At 40.0% G+C, this 14,519-nt stretch overlaps 1 long non-coding RNA gene across 5 annotated transcripts in view; it reads right to left on the minus strand.

Annotated features, from left to right (window-relative positions):
• Positions 1 to 620: 620 nt before the first annotated feature.
• LOC148641748 (uncharacterized) overlaps positions 621 to 14,519 on the minus strand; it is a 198,724-nt gene continuing 184,825 nt past the window's right edge. For 4 of the 5 annotated variants that reach the window (XR_015929824.1, XR_015929825.1, XR_015929827.1 and 1 more), the window contains 2 exons: positions 1,351 to 2,706; positions 621 to 676 (listed from right to left, as the gene is read on the minus strand). This is a non-coding gene — a long non-coding RNA (uncharacterized LOC148641748). The remainder of the gene's footprint in view (positions 677 to 1,350; positions 2,707 to 14,519) is intronic. The other variant, XR_015929826.1, reaches the window with a different exon arrangement.

The raw sequence follows: 14,519 nt of genomic DNA on the forward strand, positions 1-14,519 counted from the left end.
CATACCTGGAAATTTAGTCTATTTTGTGTTGCAAATAGGAAATTATACAAGTTACCGTATACTGTACATTTGACTTTTAGTGTGGTTTGAAATGCACTCATCAATGGTGATTCTTTCTAAGTCCTAAGTAAATAGCATTGCAGTTTCTGTTTAAGTTGAGGGAGAAATTTACGTAGGCTAGATTGAGCACCCCTGAAGCAGTATTAGCCTGGATACCAGGACTAGCACCCCGACTCGTACAAATGTTACCATTACATCTTCAACAAGTATGATTAGTCAGAATAGCAACTCCAGAAACCCAGTATCCCCTGTCAACATACTGGTTCATGGTATCACTTTGAAATTTCTGATTTAGAGAATAATGGTAGAGTTTTATTTATAAATGCCTTTTAATTAAAACTAAAATCATTATTCAATAGCACACATACAGTACACGTAACAGAATGAAAAAGGATTCGCTAACTGACCTGACCTCATCATGATAGAATAAAGGCATATAATAAAGATTTTGGCTAAACTATGCTGCTGGAAAAAGATTCCCTTGTGAAGTTCACAACATTTTTGATTGACAACATAGGGTCAAAAGTGAGGAAATGTTTGGATTCCATCAAGAATAACAGTGATGCTTCCATGTCCTGTGAAGCGCACTACCCACAGCCTGGATGTCGGATTTGGTCTGCAAGTAAGTGAGAGTATCAGCAGCATAGCGAAGAAGTCCAAGTCCAGGACACAACATGGAAACACTAAATAGTAAACACTAAAAAAAGTAATGGTCTCAACACAGAACCCTGCTGAACACCTACTGTAAGTAATTGGCATAAGATTAAACAAGCACAGATTTTACAACTGAGACCTGTTAAGTCTAATAGGGGCCAAACTCTGGGAAATACCAGAGATCCCGTGGAGGCCTAGATGAGTTTCAGTGCACTTTAGAAGGATGAAGAAGCAAGAAGTAGGACAAGTATAAAGCATTAACTTTGTTGCATTAAGTCTAAAGAAAGACTTAAAGAGCTCATTAGATGCAAGATGGGATTGAGCTGCCACTGTAATTTTGTGAGAAAAAGACAAATTGGAAATAGAATGGTAGCTCAACTACTCAGCACTCCAGGTCAGGGTTTTTTTAACAGGTGTGATACAGCAGATATTACTCCTATAAGTGCAAAAGCAGATCACAAGGACTCATTGACAAGGGTTTGTATCACATGACAGAAAGACCAGAGGAACCGAATTTGACAGGGACATACAGTAGGAACAGGATTCAAAACAGAGATATCAGGTCCTACTTCTGGTACAAACTCACTAAGTAGCATCAACAAATGAGTGAAATGCAAACCTGCAGGAGTGCCTTACCTGTGCCATGAATGCAGAATGATGATGTCAGCAAACGGTTATGATTGGAAAAGCAGACTTCTTAACTGGGTCAAGCATTTTACTGATGACTGAATAAAGGACTGGAGGATTACTGTAGGTGACGATTCTTCTGATGTTTCCCGTAAGGCCTAAAAATTAAAGACATTTGAGTAGGGAGCTGCTCATTTATCAATTATGATGAAGTTGCTGAGGTGGATTTTCACACCATAAAAACACAGCACAAAGGTGTCTGAAAACAAAATTGCACCCTTTTTATTGTCTACAGAGACCACCAAAACTTGAACGACTTCATCATAATAAGGCTACCTCTTATTTTATCAGAATACACCAGCAGAGGGAGCCCTTTCACCATGTATTACTACCAGGAATGCAGTAAAAACTTTCTTGCCCTGGCTATAATCTCCCGCTCATCAAAAAGTAACCCTTTTGTATACAGAACCCTCTTTTGTCAGGGAAGCCTGGATTTGGGAAGTAGCGGAGACTGCTGTCAGGCCCGTGCTCATTAGGAGTGATGGATGTCCCTGTTCTTCCTGTGTTTTTCTCTGTCGTACTTGAGGAACAATGGTACAGCATCTCATTTACGTCTGTGTTCCAGGGCTGGGGAAGGGTGGGTGGCTTAAGTTTGCTCTGTTCGCACTTGTCCTTCATCCCACAGGCTGGAGAATGCAGCTTGACATACTGCAGGATTGATTCCTATACTGTACATCTGCCTGCCATATTTACAAGTCTATTCCAAGTATATTGTGACTTATTCAGCACATGCAAGGCAGACAGAGCTGGGAAATTTTTAATGAACCTTGCACAGTGTGAGAGATTTCACTCATTTATCCATGTTCGACGGCATGTGTTGATCATCTTACCCTTTACCTTGGAGCCTTTATTTAGAGTGGCATAACATGTTTCCCAAGTGTTCCCTGCATCTGAGGCTTTTTCCTGCGCTGCAATAACCCATTACAGATTACCGATTTTGAAAGATCTGATCTTCAGATCTGAAGACCTGGTTTACCAGTGCTGTTCGGACAGGTGGAGAGCATGCTGTGAGCCCATTGTGATGGGTTGTAGAGGATTTGCAGGCCAATCCTCCTATAGAGCCTACAATCTTGCGGGTGTAACAGGGCTGGGCAAGAGGAAGGCCATCCAAAACAACTAGAGAGGCTGCAGAAACAGCCTCAAGATGGCTGTGGATCAAGAGGAGTGATCTGTGGGTAACAGTGTCTTCTGGGTACAAGCTGGGGCTTGATCAACCTTGGCCGAGTCACCTGAGCAAGGGCGTCTGATGTTGAAACACCTGAAACACCCAGTGACCCCAGGTAACATCACTGGTGATGTGTCCAGCTGTATCAGAGGATGTATTTTTCAAACTGAAAGAGAAAAATGATAATCCTTATAGACTGGCACAAAGGGAAACAAAACAGTGTCTGAACTGAACTTCTCTTAGAGTCAAGGAAGCTAACTGACTGATGTGTCAATTCTGAAATATTAGTGGTCATGTTTTAATATTTCCAATCATGACGTTTTTATCATCTATTTCAGAAAAGCTCATTCTCAATAAATGTGTTGATCTTAAGCCAAAAAATACATTAATCAAATACATGAAAGGATTCTTCAAAGAGATTAATACTATTTTGTGCCAGTGTGGTTTTTAACTCTTGAACTTGCAAGAGAATTTCTTAAGGACTTTTAAAACGCCCAAGGCAAAATTCAATCATGAAATACTGTTATTGTGTAGGAACTTGTAAAAATAAAGCTCACTACAGGCGAACCGTCAGTGAGTTTGTGTCAATCATATCCAGAAGCTATAACACACAAAGGAACGCTCAGAGTAACAGTCATTACTGCAGTGGGGTGTGTCGTTTTGCAAATTACCAACGTTTACTGCAAACAACAAGAAAGCTTGTCTTACGTTAAGATTTATGCTTAGTCCATTTCCAATATAAGATGCAAAATAAACATTAAATCACACCTTGTTTGTGTTGTGTGTTCCTGTTTAAGGAGCAGAGGAAAAAGTAATTCATCTGCTGTGCAAAATCACAAAATGCAATTATTTCTCAGAAAAAGTATTTCCTTTACTATTGATGGGAGAATTATAAATCTATTTTTTTTATTCTTAGAACATAAACCTACATAATCACTGAGTAAACACTACAACAGCAGAGTACTACTGTGTGATGTGAACAATTCACCAGTTTTTAAAAGCAGGCACTTTATTTTCTTTCTTTCTTTCTTTCAGAGAGAGCTGCTATCTGAAATATTTTGATGTTCCACTTTGCAAGTGTTTCTGTAATTCCAGTTTACTTTCACCAGCTTTTAGTTGTGATCTGATAGCAGGTACTACAACCTCCTGCCAAATCAAGTAAACTTAAAAAGGTCATGTATCTGTTTCCTTCATTTTTTTATATCATCATAGTTTTCTAACAGAAATAAGCAATTGTTTTATTGATTTGATGAAGCACAGTGTCTCAGGAAATCCCTTCTACAGAGGATTCATAGTTGATATTAAAGCATACCCCCATAATACCCCCATCTAAGAAACAAAATATAAACCTACAGTATGTAATTCTTCCAAAAATACATGTAAGAATCCAAAAATAACAATAAAAGCTCATTTATAAATGGAGTAGTTACAGTAATAGTAAGAAAAGCAGTTTGGTAATAAGATTTTATTTCAAATCCAGACCACTTACTAAATTATTTATGACACTTCTATCACCATTGTTTCAGAAAGGCTTTTGTGCTTCCTCATAAATCAATTGATTACTTAAAAATTCAACAATTAAAATTGAAAATGAAAATATAATAGGCAGAATTGACTATAGATTATTTAGAAAATAATGTTATTCGTGCACTTGAAGTAATACATAAGAAACTGCAATGTTTTTTTAAACAGGCTAATAGGAACATCATTAATTTAATCATCTTTGTAAATGTATCTTTGTTATTTTTTCCCCACAAGTTCTATTATACTCAAAATACTTTGTTACTAAGTTGCATGATAGTTTTTTCAAATTTCTGTAAAGAGATCATCACTGAAACAAGATGTTTTTCCAGATGTGAAAATAAATCATATTATATTTGACCTGCATGTATAGATGTTTTGTTGCTACATATGCAACTTTTCAATAGTTGCATTCAGCATTCTTTATATACTGTACATGTAACATTCCAAATAAAAGTAGAAAGGGTTATGATATATCATGCAACATACTGTACATGATAACCCATTTGCTGTAATATTTCTGTGATACTACAGTATGAGCTCATATTAAACTGTAGCCATATTCAATTTGGCTTGATAGCTCCTAAACAAGACAACTGTACAGGTGCGATATTGATATTGTCCCTTGAATTAAAATGCTAAAGCTATACGTTCATACAAACTGGGGCTCTGAATAAATATTTTATTGCAGTTGCCAGAACAGAACACAGACAATGATGTGCACAACCTTGGCCTAAGTATATTTTTAAATGACACTTACCAAACCAAACAGAGGCACAGGAGAGAGTCCATTTGCAGATCAGGGTCAAGTGAAACAAAAGGGGAAGAATAGAAAAGAAAGGGAAAAATATGGCGTTAAAATGAGTTCTGGAGTTTTTAAGTGTTGATCCCTAAAATGTGGGGCTGCTAATGTTTCTTTTGTAATGGCCTTTGTGATGAGAAGGTCTCGAGTCTAATTGAGTTCTTTTGCAGACACAGGCAGGCTATTAGGGTGATGGCATTCACCTTTTATGAGGTGGACTGGACAATGGTTCACAGTCTGCTGTGAGTAAGGTTACTGCATTGCTGACAATTACATTGGTATATGCTGCATTTTTCCCCTGTGAAATATTCCCTTTTTAGGTAATGGAGATTAGGTAGAGAGACCCAGCATTTTGTGTGCTTATGACAGAAAATGTATTTTTACCATGGCCTGCATCTGACAACATGAAAATACATCATGGCTCTTGTTTCTTTAGAGAGCTACAGTACCCCCCTCCAGTGGCAACACTTTCTTTCACAGATGCAGGCTCCTGCTGCGTTTCTGCCTTTTGCTTCTGACCATGCACTCTGAGATGTGAGTGTATTAAATTACACCATCACCTCAAACTCAACCCAGAATTTAATCAATTAATTACATAGACATACTCAGTTTTGTCTCTGCTATTTGTTCTAGTATTGAAAAGTAAGTTATTGAACTGAGCATGCTTAAAACATACTGGCTGAACATGCATGACAGATATTTCTACATAGAGTATAATACATTCAACAAAATGTCATGGACAAGTTCGAGGCCATGACTGGAGGAAGATACCTGTGCAATACTTCACCCTTAGTCTGGTGCAGGGACTGACGAGACAGCTCATTGATTCTCTGGTACTTTTACTCATCTAACAAAGGAATTCAGCAAATATCTCAGCTTTCTGACATATTTCAGAGCCAGTGAAGGACATAAACCTTCATACTGTTCCTCTCAGGAAGTAACACCGTACACACATGCACTAGACATTAAGAATCAATAACCTGGATGCAGAACACCTACTGACACTTGTACCAAAAGTAATGTTTAATGGTTGCACTAAAAGCTGATGTTTTTAAAAACCTGGTTTGAAACTGGAGCAATCAACCCATATTTTTTGGGGGTGAAAGCTTCTCTCTGGTTTAGATGGAAACAAAATTAAAGAAAACTATGTTTGAAAGTGGAGAACAACAAAAGAATCCCAGACTGCAAAGATACTTTCAATGGCAACACCTAGGGCTTCCTGAACCGGATCACATATTCTTAAAATTGTGGCTCTTTTGAAGCTGCACGTTTTAATGTTTTATGTGGTTGTCAGAGTCCATTTGTTTTAACAGACAGTCAGTTACTCCACATCACTAGAAATGAATGCAAGCAGTTTCTACTGAGATAAATGCAAATAAAAATTTGTGTGACATATTGTGCTCTATTTCAAACCTGCTAAACTGACTGATGCAAGATGTCCATTCCTGTTTTGTGTGCCCAAATGCATAAATGTAACAATTTCTCAGGAAAGCAATGTCCTTTAATCTAGGGGCTTGCTGGTTCAGTTCCAGGCTGTGGTACCTGTCAACTGTATTGTAAAAACATCCCCTGAGAAAAACACAATTGCAAGACCTGAGCACCGCCAGTTTTGGGCTGGGTGGAGTCAGCTGTTAGCTGGCCTATCGTGCACCAGCTGGAAAAATGCCTGAGGAGATGACTGTTGCTCTCTACCCAACAGAACTTCTGTGCTGATTGTGTTGTGGCATCACACTGTAAAAAGAAGTGCCCTTGGCAATGAGCATGATCAGACGTACAGAGAGAACATGTATGTTCTGTATTGCCTAAGGCCATTACAAGGTTCCACTGGTAGACTTGAATGAGTAACAAGCCGATATTCCAAATGGGTTGTTTAAAAAGGGGAAAGACATATGGTAGAATATATAAGATACTGAATGCTCCAGTAATTACAAACCCATACAGTAAAGCTGAGTAAAATGATGAACGGACCCAGAACAAGTCTATACTGTATATAAAGTGAATTTTATCTTCTATTTAACACAATGTTTACATAATGCTGTTACTGGTGATCACCAAAAGTGCAGCATAACTTGAAAAATCATAGCAATAACCAATGCTAATCAATAAAATATAAATTAATAATTTTATTAATAATAAAAAGTTGACCAGACAGATATACGCATGCTATCTCTAGCCACATACTGTCCATGTTGTTTCCCTTTGCCAAACAAATGATGAACAAAATGAACTGCGCAACACATATACTGTAGTATTAAAAAAAGTCATCTTTTAATGTGGGCAGCATGGTGACGTGGTGTTTAGTGTTTCTGCCTCACAGTGCTGGGGCCGTGGGCTGATTTTCGGGCCTGGGGTGCTATCTGCGTGGAGTTTACATGTTCTCCCTGTGTTACCATAGTTTTCCTGCAGGTGCTCAGGTTTCTGGGAAAATTGGCCCCGGTGTGAGTGTGTGTCTGTGTGTGTGTGTGCCTGTCATGCAGTGGACTGGCGTCCTGTCCAGGGTGTACCCTGCCTTGCACCCCCTGCTTGCCAGGACAGGCTCCGACTCCCCTGTGACTCCGAACTGAATAAAGCAGTTAGGAAAAGCATGAATGGATGTTTGAATGCAGACAGGCGTCTGTTAGCATGGATGAACATGGCAGTAAGTAACGTGGAGCTGTGGTAGGTCAGACGGCAAGGGCGTCTAGCTCCTGACTGGAAGGTCCCGGGTTCAATCCCAGGGAGGGGCAAACGATGGAGCTTGCTCTAATTCCTTCCAGACAGCACCCAGGTGCACTCAGCCTGCTTTCCGAATGAGTACCGGGGGTTAATCCTTCTGGGGGTAATAGGCTGGCCGGAGCGTGATGCTGACCACATCACCTCCACCTCCAGTGTTGGATGGTTGAGAAAAATGGTGGCCCTTGCCCCCCATTCCCCCTTGGCCTTTATGGCCTGAAAAGGGGACCCACCCTACCTACCTAGTAAGTAATGGACCTGGTCATTATCTGCAACACATTTTATCCCCCCTAAACCCACCAGCCTTTAAGGTTATCTGATAAATAATGTGACGGTTGACTGGATGTTGAGACTATGTGTGGCAGGAGAGCCAGTTGCCATGGCTACCAGGAGGGGGGTACTGGGGGTGGCTGTTTGCCTTTCCTTAGCTCTTGGGGCGATTAGTTTGAGGACGAGGAGCTGGATCCTCTTACAACGGACGTGACTAATAGTGGCGCTCAACAGCAAATCATCTGCACTGGGTTAAGACCTCTTAAAGCAGTTTAATCCAATTTGACGATGATAAGTATTAGGAGGCCTTATCCAGTAGCCGCATAACATGGAATCAATGGGTGTCCACACAGATCCCCTTTCCAATCTAATCAGCAGACAAAAGTGAAGCACCTTCACTACTTTTAGTTTGTTTTCTTTACAGAATGTGTGTTGCGTTTCCCTTTGAAAAACAGCCAGGCAAACAGGCCCCGTTTTCTGTGCTTTTCCTAGTCTTTTGCGATAGCAGAGCACTGCAATTAATATTATTAATAAGAAGAATCCTTATTTTATGGCATGCTTTTCCCAAGACACCATTTTAACATAGTGTACAAGAAGCAATAAAATATAAGAGGCATATAAGTAGTATATTATTATTAATAATCTTCATATAGAGAAGATTTTTATTTTTGTACTCTAGCTTTTAGTTCACAAAGTCATATGTTAGACTGGGTTAGGCATTGCTGACTAATGTGCAATATCTGATATAGGCTGAGAGATCACATCATAGTTTTGGAGCAACAGAACAGAAAGCACAGTCTCCCAAGGTCTGGAGCCCCGGTTCGGCTACATGCGATAGAGAGCCCCAACACTGGCTCCAGGAATCAGGGAACAGGTATTACAGCGACACAGCGTGTTCCCACTTTCCAATTTCTAACCATCATGCCTTCATCTGTCAGAAGCACATTTTTGGAAAGTTTATTCAAAGATTTCTTCTGAAATATCTGAAAAAGAAGCTCTGCTTCAATTAATCTCAAGTGCATTTCTTGCAAAGTGTTGTCTTAGTGTAGTGCTATTAGTAAGTGCTTTATTCTATTCATTCCATGTCTGCTACCAAGGTAACAATAGAACAATATCATGTAAAAATCATATCAAGGACAGAAAAGGGAAAATGCTCTGATTAAGCAGAAACTGAGATAACTTCATTAAAACCACAGGGCTTTAAATCTTTGGTGAAGTGGCAATTTAAGCCTCTACAGTAATGGTTAAAATTGTTTTGAAAATAGATTGCTATTTTGACACGTTTTAGATCTGAAAAGTCAAAAGGCTGGGACCAGTCACCGGCTGGGGCTTGCTGCTGTGGTGTTTCCATCCAGGTCTTCGGTTACAGAGGCAAGCAGCGACGGGAGGCCAGGAGTGGCCACACACTGGATAAAACAGAAGGGCAAGGCTACTTGAACTGAACGTGCCGTGAACCTGGCCGTAACTCTGCGTTCTGGTGCCGTGTGCTGCTCAGGCCCTGGTCGTCCCTCTGCAGCACTTCGGCTCTTTGATGCTGCTGCAATGTGGTGGGTCTCGTAAAAACGGCAGACACCCTGGGGGTCAATGCAGGGTCAGGGTCTGGGAGAGTAAGGTGGGGTGGGAACTGGGCTACTCCACAGACAGTCAGAGAACTAAACTGGCATTGAACCCCAATGAGATTACAATGAGACAGGTTTTATGAGGTGATAGGCAAAGCCCCGGATTCATCTATGCCTTCTCACCAAAGCAAAGCCTGCAGCTTGAATGTAAGATGTAAAACGGCTTTCATTCCCAGTGTTCTCTCATCTCCCTGAGGTGTGTTCTGGGTTCATTTGAAGAGACACCTCGAGTCTCTCACTCAGGCCATGAGCTTAGCCCATTACTTAGCACTTAGCAGGTGAACAGAAACAGTGAAATGAGACTAAATATCTGTCTAATAACACCCCTGCACTGCCAGTGGGTATGACTTCTAGAGGTGATGTTGAGCACATCAGCCAATTTCCACATGTATTTCTTCAGAGGTGCATATTCTGGAGAATAGGAAGAAAAGTTTCAAGTATGAAATAAATTAGGGTGAAGAACAATAAGAAATATCTATTACATACTGTACCTCAGTTTCTGTTCTGTACAATTATTTGTGGCCTACAGACATTTGACATGTGCTGCACTTTGTTTCTGTTCGTTTTACAAGTTTACTTAATGTAGCTTATGATTTTCCTAATTATCGGTGCTAATTACTAATTATCTTTATCCAAACTGACAAAAGTGCTTCAGCGTTTAAACATGATGTCACACAGCACAATTAGGACTGTCATTTAATTACAGTATAGTCTTTTGAGGCCTATCATGATGGTCTCTATGTGGTGAAAGTGGACTCTTTTTAATCAGTCACAGTGAGGATTACAAAACAAGGACCAACAAGCCTTTCTAATTGCTTGGGAAGACTTTTCCTGCTCCGAAACATTTTTCGTGACACATAGTCTGTACCTGAAGGATACAGCAGTAAATTCATGACGTAGTCTGTAGTGAACTGAAGGATAGTGATGTCACCACATTAGGCTCATTAAACCTGAACAGCTCTGTTGTGCTTACTGGTGATAAAAATGCACACTCTATGCTCATTTGATTTTCTAAATGATTGCCTTCGGGTGCGATCTGGTCTGGATGAAAGCTGAAACAAAGGTATTTCAAACGTGCTGGTTTTGTGCCCTGCCATTAGTCAGCACTGCCATAGAGTGCAATGCCCAAGGGCTTTCCTGAGGGGATGAGGGGAGGAGAGTTGTGAGACGGTTTCTGTCTGCCTCTTCTATTATTAATGGGGATGTTGTGCCACATCAGCCTGCTCCTGCCCACATTTACAATGTAAACCTTGTGTCTGAGATTACAATCTCTGTGGTACAACATCAGAGGAGGCGGAACCTAGCTATTCACTCTGGACACGACACAATCAAACTCCAGGTAGTCTCACCAGAAACTCCAGCCCTTGACATTCCAGGCTGACAGGCGCAGACATGGGCTCAGCTAAGTACAGCAACCTTACATCTTCACAAGCATTCTTATACAGTATAAGGCCACACTGCCCTGAAGCTGGGTTTGGCCATTTTCTGCTCTTTTAAATACAATATGGGCACTTTCACTGAGTCATAAGGCAGAGTTTAGACAAAAACCTGACAAACTGCCTTCTGTCAGTTTTTTGATGATTCTTGCTTTTTTCCCGTTCATGATAATAAAGATCATACTTCTGCATTTTAGAACACAAGTTGTGACAGAGGGCTACTTTGAATATTAAAGGAGTTATGTACAACTGACAAGCACTGAGGTATTCCACCTGCAGGCTGTCATTCACAGAAAAAGGTGTTCCGTAAAAATATGTCTTGTCAGTTTCATACAGTAGCTGACCTAAAACAACACTATCGACTAGCAAATCAAGTACAGACCTTCAGCTCTGAGTACTACCCAACGGCCTTAAATGTTGTATTCTAGGCATTATATCTACATATTGTTTGGGGTAGCAGAGGACAAAAGCTGTAGTCAGAGGCACTAAAAAGCAGCTGTGACAAAAGCGCTCTTTTCGACAGTTCCAGTTCAAAGCCTTGTTGCAATTTCAAAGTTAAAACAATGGCTGCATGCCAGTCAATTTGTAGGCTATTTAAAATCTTTATTTTCTGTGGGAATGTTTCTGTCTCTCATCTGCACAAGTGTTTCTCTCCATTCCACCTTCTCATCATTTAAACCACAAGCTGTTGAGGCAAGTTTGCCTTTTAGGCTGAATTGAAAACACAAATAACCACATCAGGTAAAACTGAGGTGCCCGCTCTATTGTGAAATCCTCCAAAAACTCATGCCATTTAAGAAAATATATTCATAAAAGGAGATTGTTACTTACTGCAAAACATTAACACGGTATACAAAAAAGTATTCTTTTGCGCAATTAGTATGATCGAATGCTTACTATACTCACAAGTGAGTCTTATATTTATATGCTGGAGGGAACAAACAATCAAATCAAAAGTCTTTTTGAGAAAGTAGAGTATTAAACAGGAAACGAACAATGACATGATATTACCACAGGATGTTCTCGAGATTGCTGTACAGAAAGGAGTGCACAGTCAGAGAAAATAAAGACTACAGTACACGAATAGATTCAAATGTGATAACGCATAATTACAAAGGCCATTAAGGCTCTAGACTGGGGGAGGTATGCCACAGCGTAAACCGGCCAGTTATTCAGCTGCAGCTGTCGACAGAAATACTCAGGCAGCAAGAATCCGTGATGAGAAAATTGTGCAGTTCTGCATTGAATGCAAGTTTTTAATAGAATCATTTATTAGCTGCCTCTGGATCTCTCTCTGCATGAGGCTACCAAGAGCCAGTGCTTTCATTCCATTCTTCTCCTTCAGAGCAAAAGAGATCCTGCAGGGTTACTAATGAAGGAGCCAAACCCGTACATAAGAATCCCTATCAGTGACTGGGAGTAGTGCTACTGCAGATGGATCAGAGCACAGCAGAGCACAGTAGGGGACAAAGCACCATATAATGACTGATGTCTGTAGTCAGCACTACACTCATAAAGACACTGTGTGCTGATTCTACAGATGGCCGTGCTGCTGCATGAGATACTGGCTCAAAATTTGCTTCTCCCTGCAGTCACCATCACACCTCACTAAAAGCAATCGTTTTCTGCCAAAGCAGTTTCTTACAGCCAATATACTAGCAAAATTACAGCTATTGGAAAATAACACAGCAGAACACATGCCTGCAAAGCATTCCAATAGCCATTCACTATAAAGCACATCTAGATAAAATGTTTTTTTTGACTCCTCATTTGGCCTACTTTGGATTAGTGCTCAGCGTTTATTATTTGAATTTCCAAAAGCTGTGTGCTCACTTCAGCAGTGAAAGAAGCAGGCGTCATTAAAACAAAGAGACTGCTCCTTAAACTTTATTAAAGCACAAGGCAGGGGGATGCTGGAGGGCAAATTGTTTGCCAGTGTTGACAGCCCAGAGATCTGGCTGGTCCAGTCTTGCTCAGCATACTCTTCACTCAGTGACTGTTATTCCAGTTCCATTACTGCGTAGGAGTGCCAGACTGACATCTTACAGAACAATGGCAGGTTGGAGCTATCTTTTTCCAGTGTGTTCACAGCAACAAGGCTAAAAACCATTGTAATAATATGAAATCTTCTGTGGCTCACATGAAAAAGAAATAAAAAACATATACTAACATTATTAAGAATGTACATTCCAGCTGGCTGCTCATTGCACTTAAGTCAAATTGTTTTGCTCTGTAAATTTCTAATCTTTCAGCAGCAAGAATTTGAGCAACTTTTAAGAAATTAAGAAACAAAGGACTGGAAAGTAGGAAGGAAATACCATTCTGAGGATTTGTGTTTTCCACTTGGAACATTCCAAAAACAAGGAAACATGAGACAAACTGACATAAATCCATAACACAAATAAATTAGAATAAAATTAATCCACCACTTAGATGTTGTAAGATTAGACTATTTAAAAAACATTGAAATATGGTTCCTGTTACCCAGATGTATGTAAATGGCATTGCCAGTTTGAAAAATCATGCCCAGGGCTTCATTTAGTTTGTGGTTTCATATGCAAAATTATTTCGTTGCAAGACCAAATCAGCTACAGTATGTCTTACTGGAACAGTAAACAGGATTGCTAGGGCTGACATGCATCACAGGGAAGTGACCATCACTAAAATTGGTCTTAATCGATCTAGCAAAGTATATTTTATCTACCGTCCTCACCTTTAACTAAAGAGAAAAAACAAACAAACACAAAGATGGTTCAATGTACAGAATTGGCATGTCTGAAACTAACTGTAAGGCTCTCAGTGCTCCAGTAGGCGGTGCTGTTGCCCAAGGTAACCGGACTGACAGCCACATCACAGTACAGTGCTGTACAAGACTGCAGCCACAGGCTCATTCTTTTGTATTGCAATGGAGAAATTCAGCAGCAACACTACAGTATAAGAATTTGGTAACAAGTGTATTTTAGTCCTCAGAGCTGCTTTCATATCCCAGTGGAAATGACCAGACAGATAAGAAACATTTTTACAGTATATACTTTGTGAACTTTTTGCCTGGTTTGTCAAGAGCCATTAAGTCTATGGTTACAACATCGTCCTTTACCACGGTATATACTGTAGGTTTTGGAGAGACATTTTCTAAAGCCTAAACCACACAAATGCTGATGCACAGAGAGGAACATTCGTGAGCTACAACACTTCACTAAGCTCCAGCTGCTTGCTTTTATGTCATCTATATAAAGCGTGTTTCAAGTCAATTTTATCTGACATTTAGTAATAAATCAAATGTTGGGCGTCCCACAAATCCATTAAAAGTATAGGTATGGATGGGTTTGCACCTAATGTCCCCCTAAATAATTTCATCATGAAATCTGTGATCTCTGTAATTCATATTTTTGGAGGTTGTGATCTGCTTGTTTCCCAATATACAGTATCCAGCTAATTCAAGTCATACCCTGAAGTTCATTCTGTGCGATTCCCTCCAGGTGAATTTCAAAATGCTTTGAAGCAAAACATAAAAAAACGTTTACAAGCCACCTCTTGGTTTTTTTTAACCAAGCGAAATGCTGGATTTGTTGCAAAAACACAGAAAATATACT

The sequence above is a fragment of the Lepisosteus platostomus genome, chromosome 24, assembly GCF_059453375.1.
Source record: "Lepisosteus platostomus isolate fLepPlt1 chromosome 24, fLepPlt1.hap1, whole genome shotgun sequence".
In the NCBI taxonomy this organism is placed as follows: domain Eukaryota; kingdom Metazoa; phylum Chordata; class Actinopteri; order Semionotiformes; family Lepisosteidae; genus Lepisosteus; species Lepisosteus platostomus.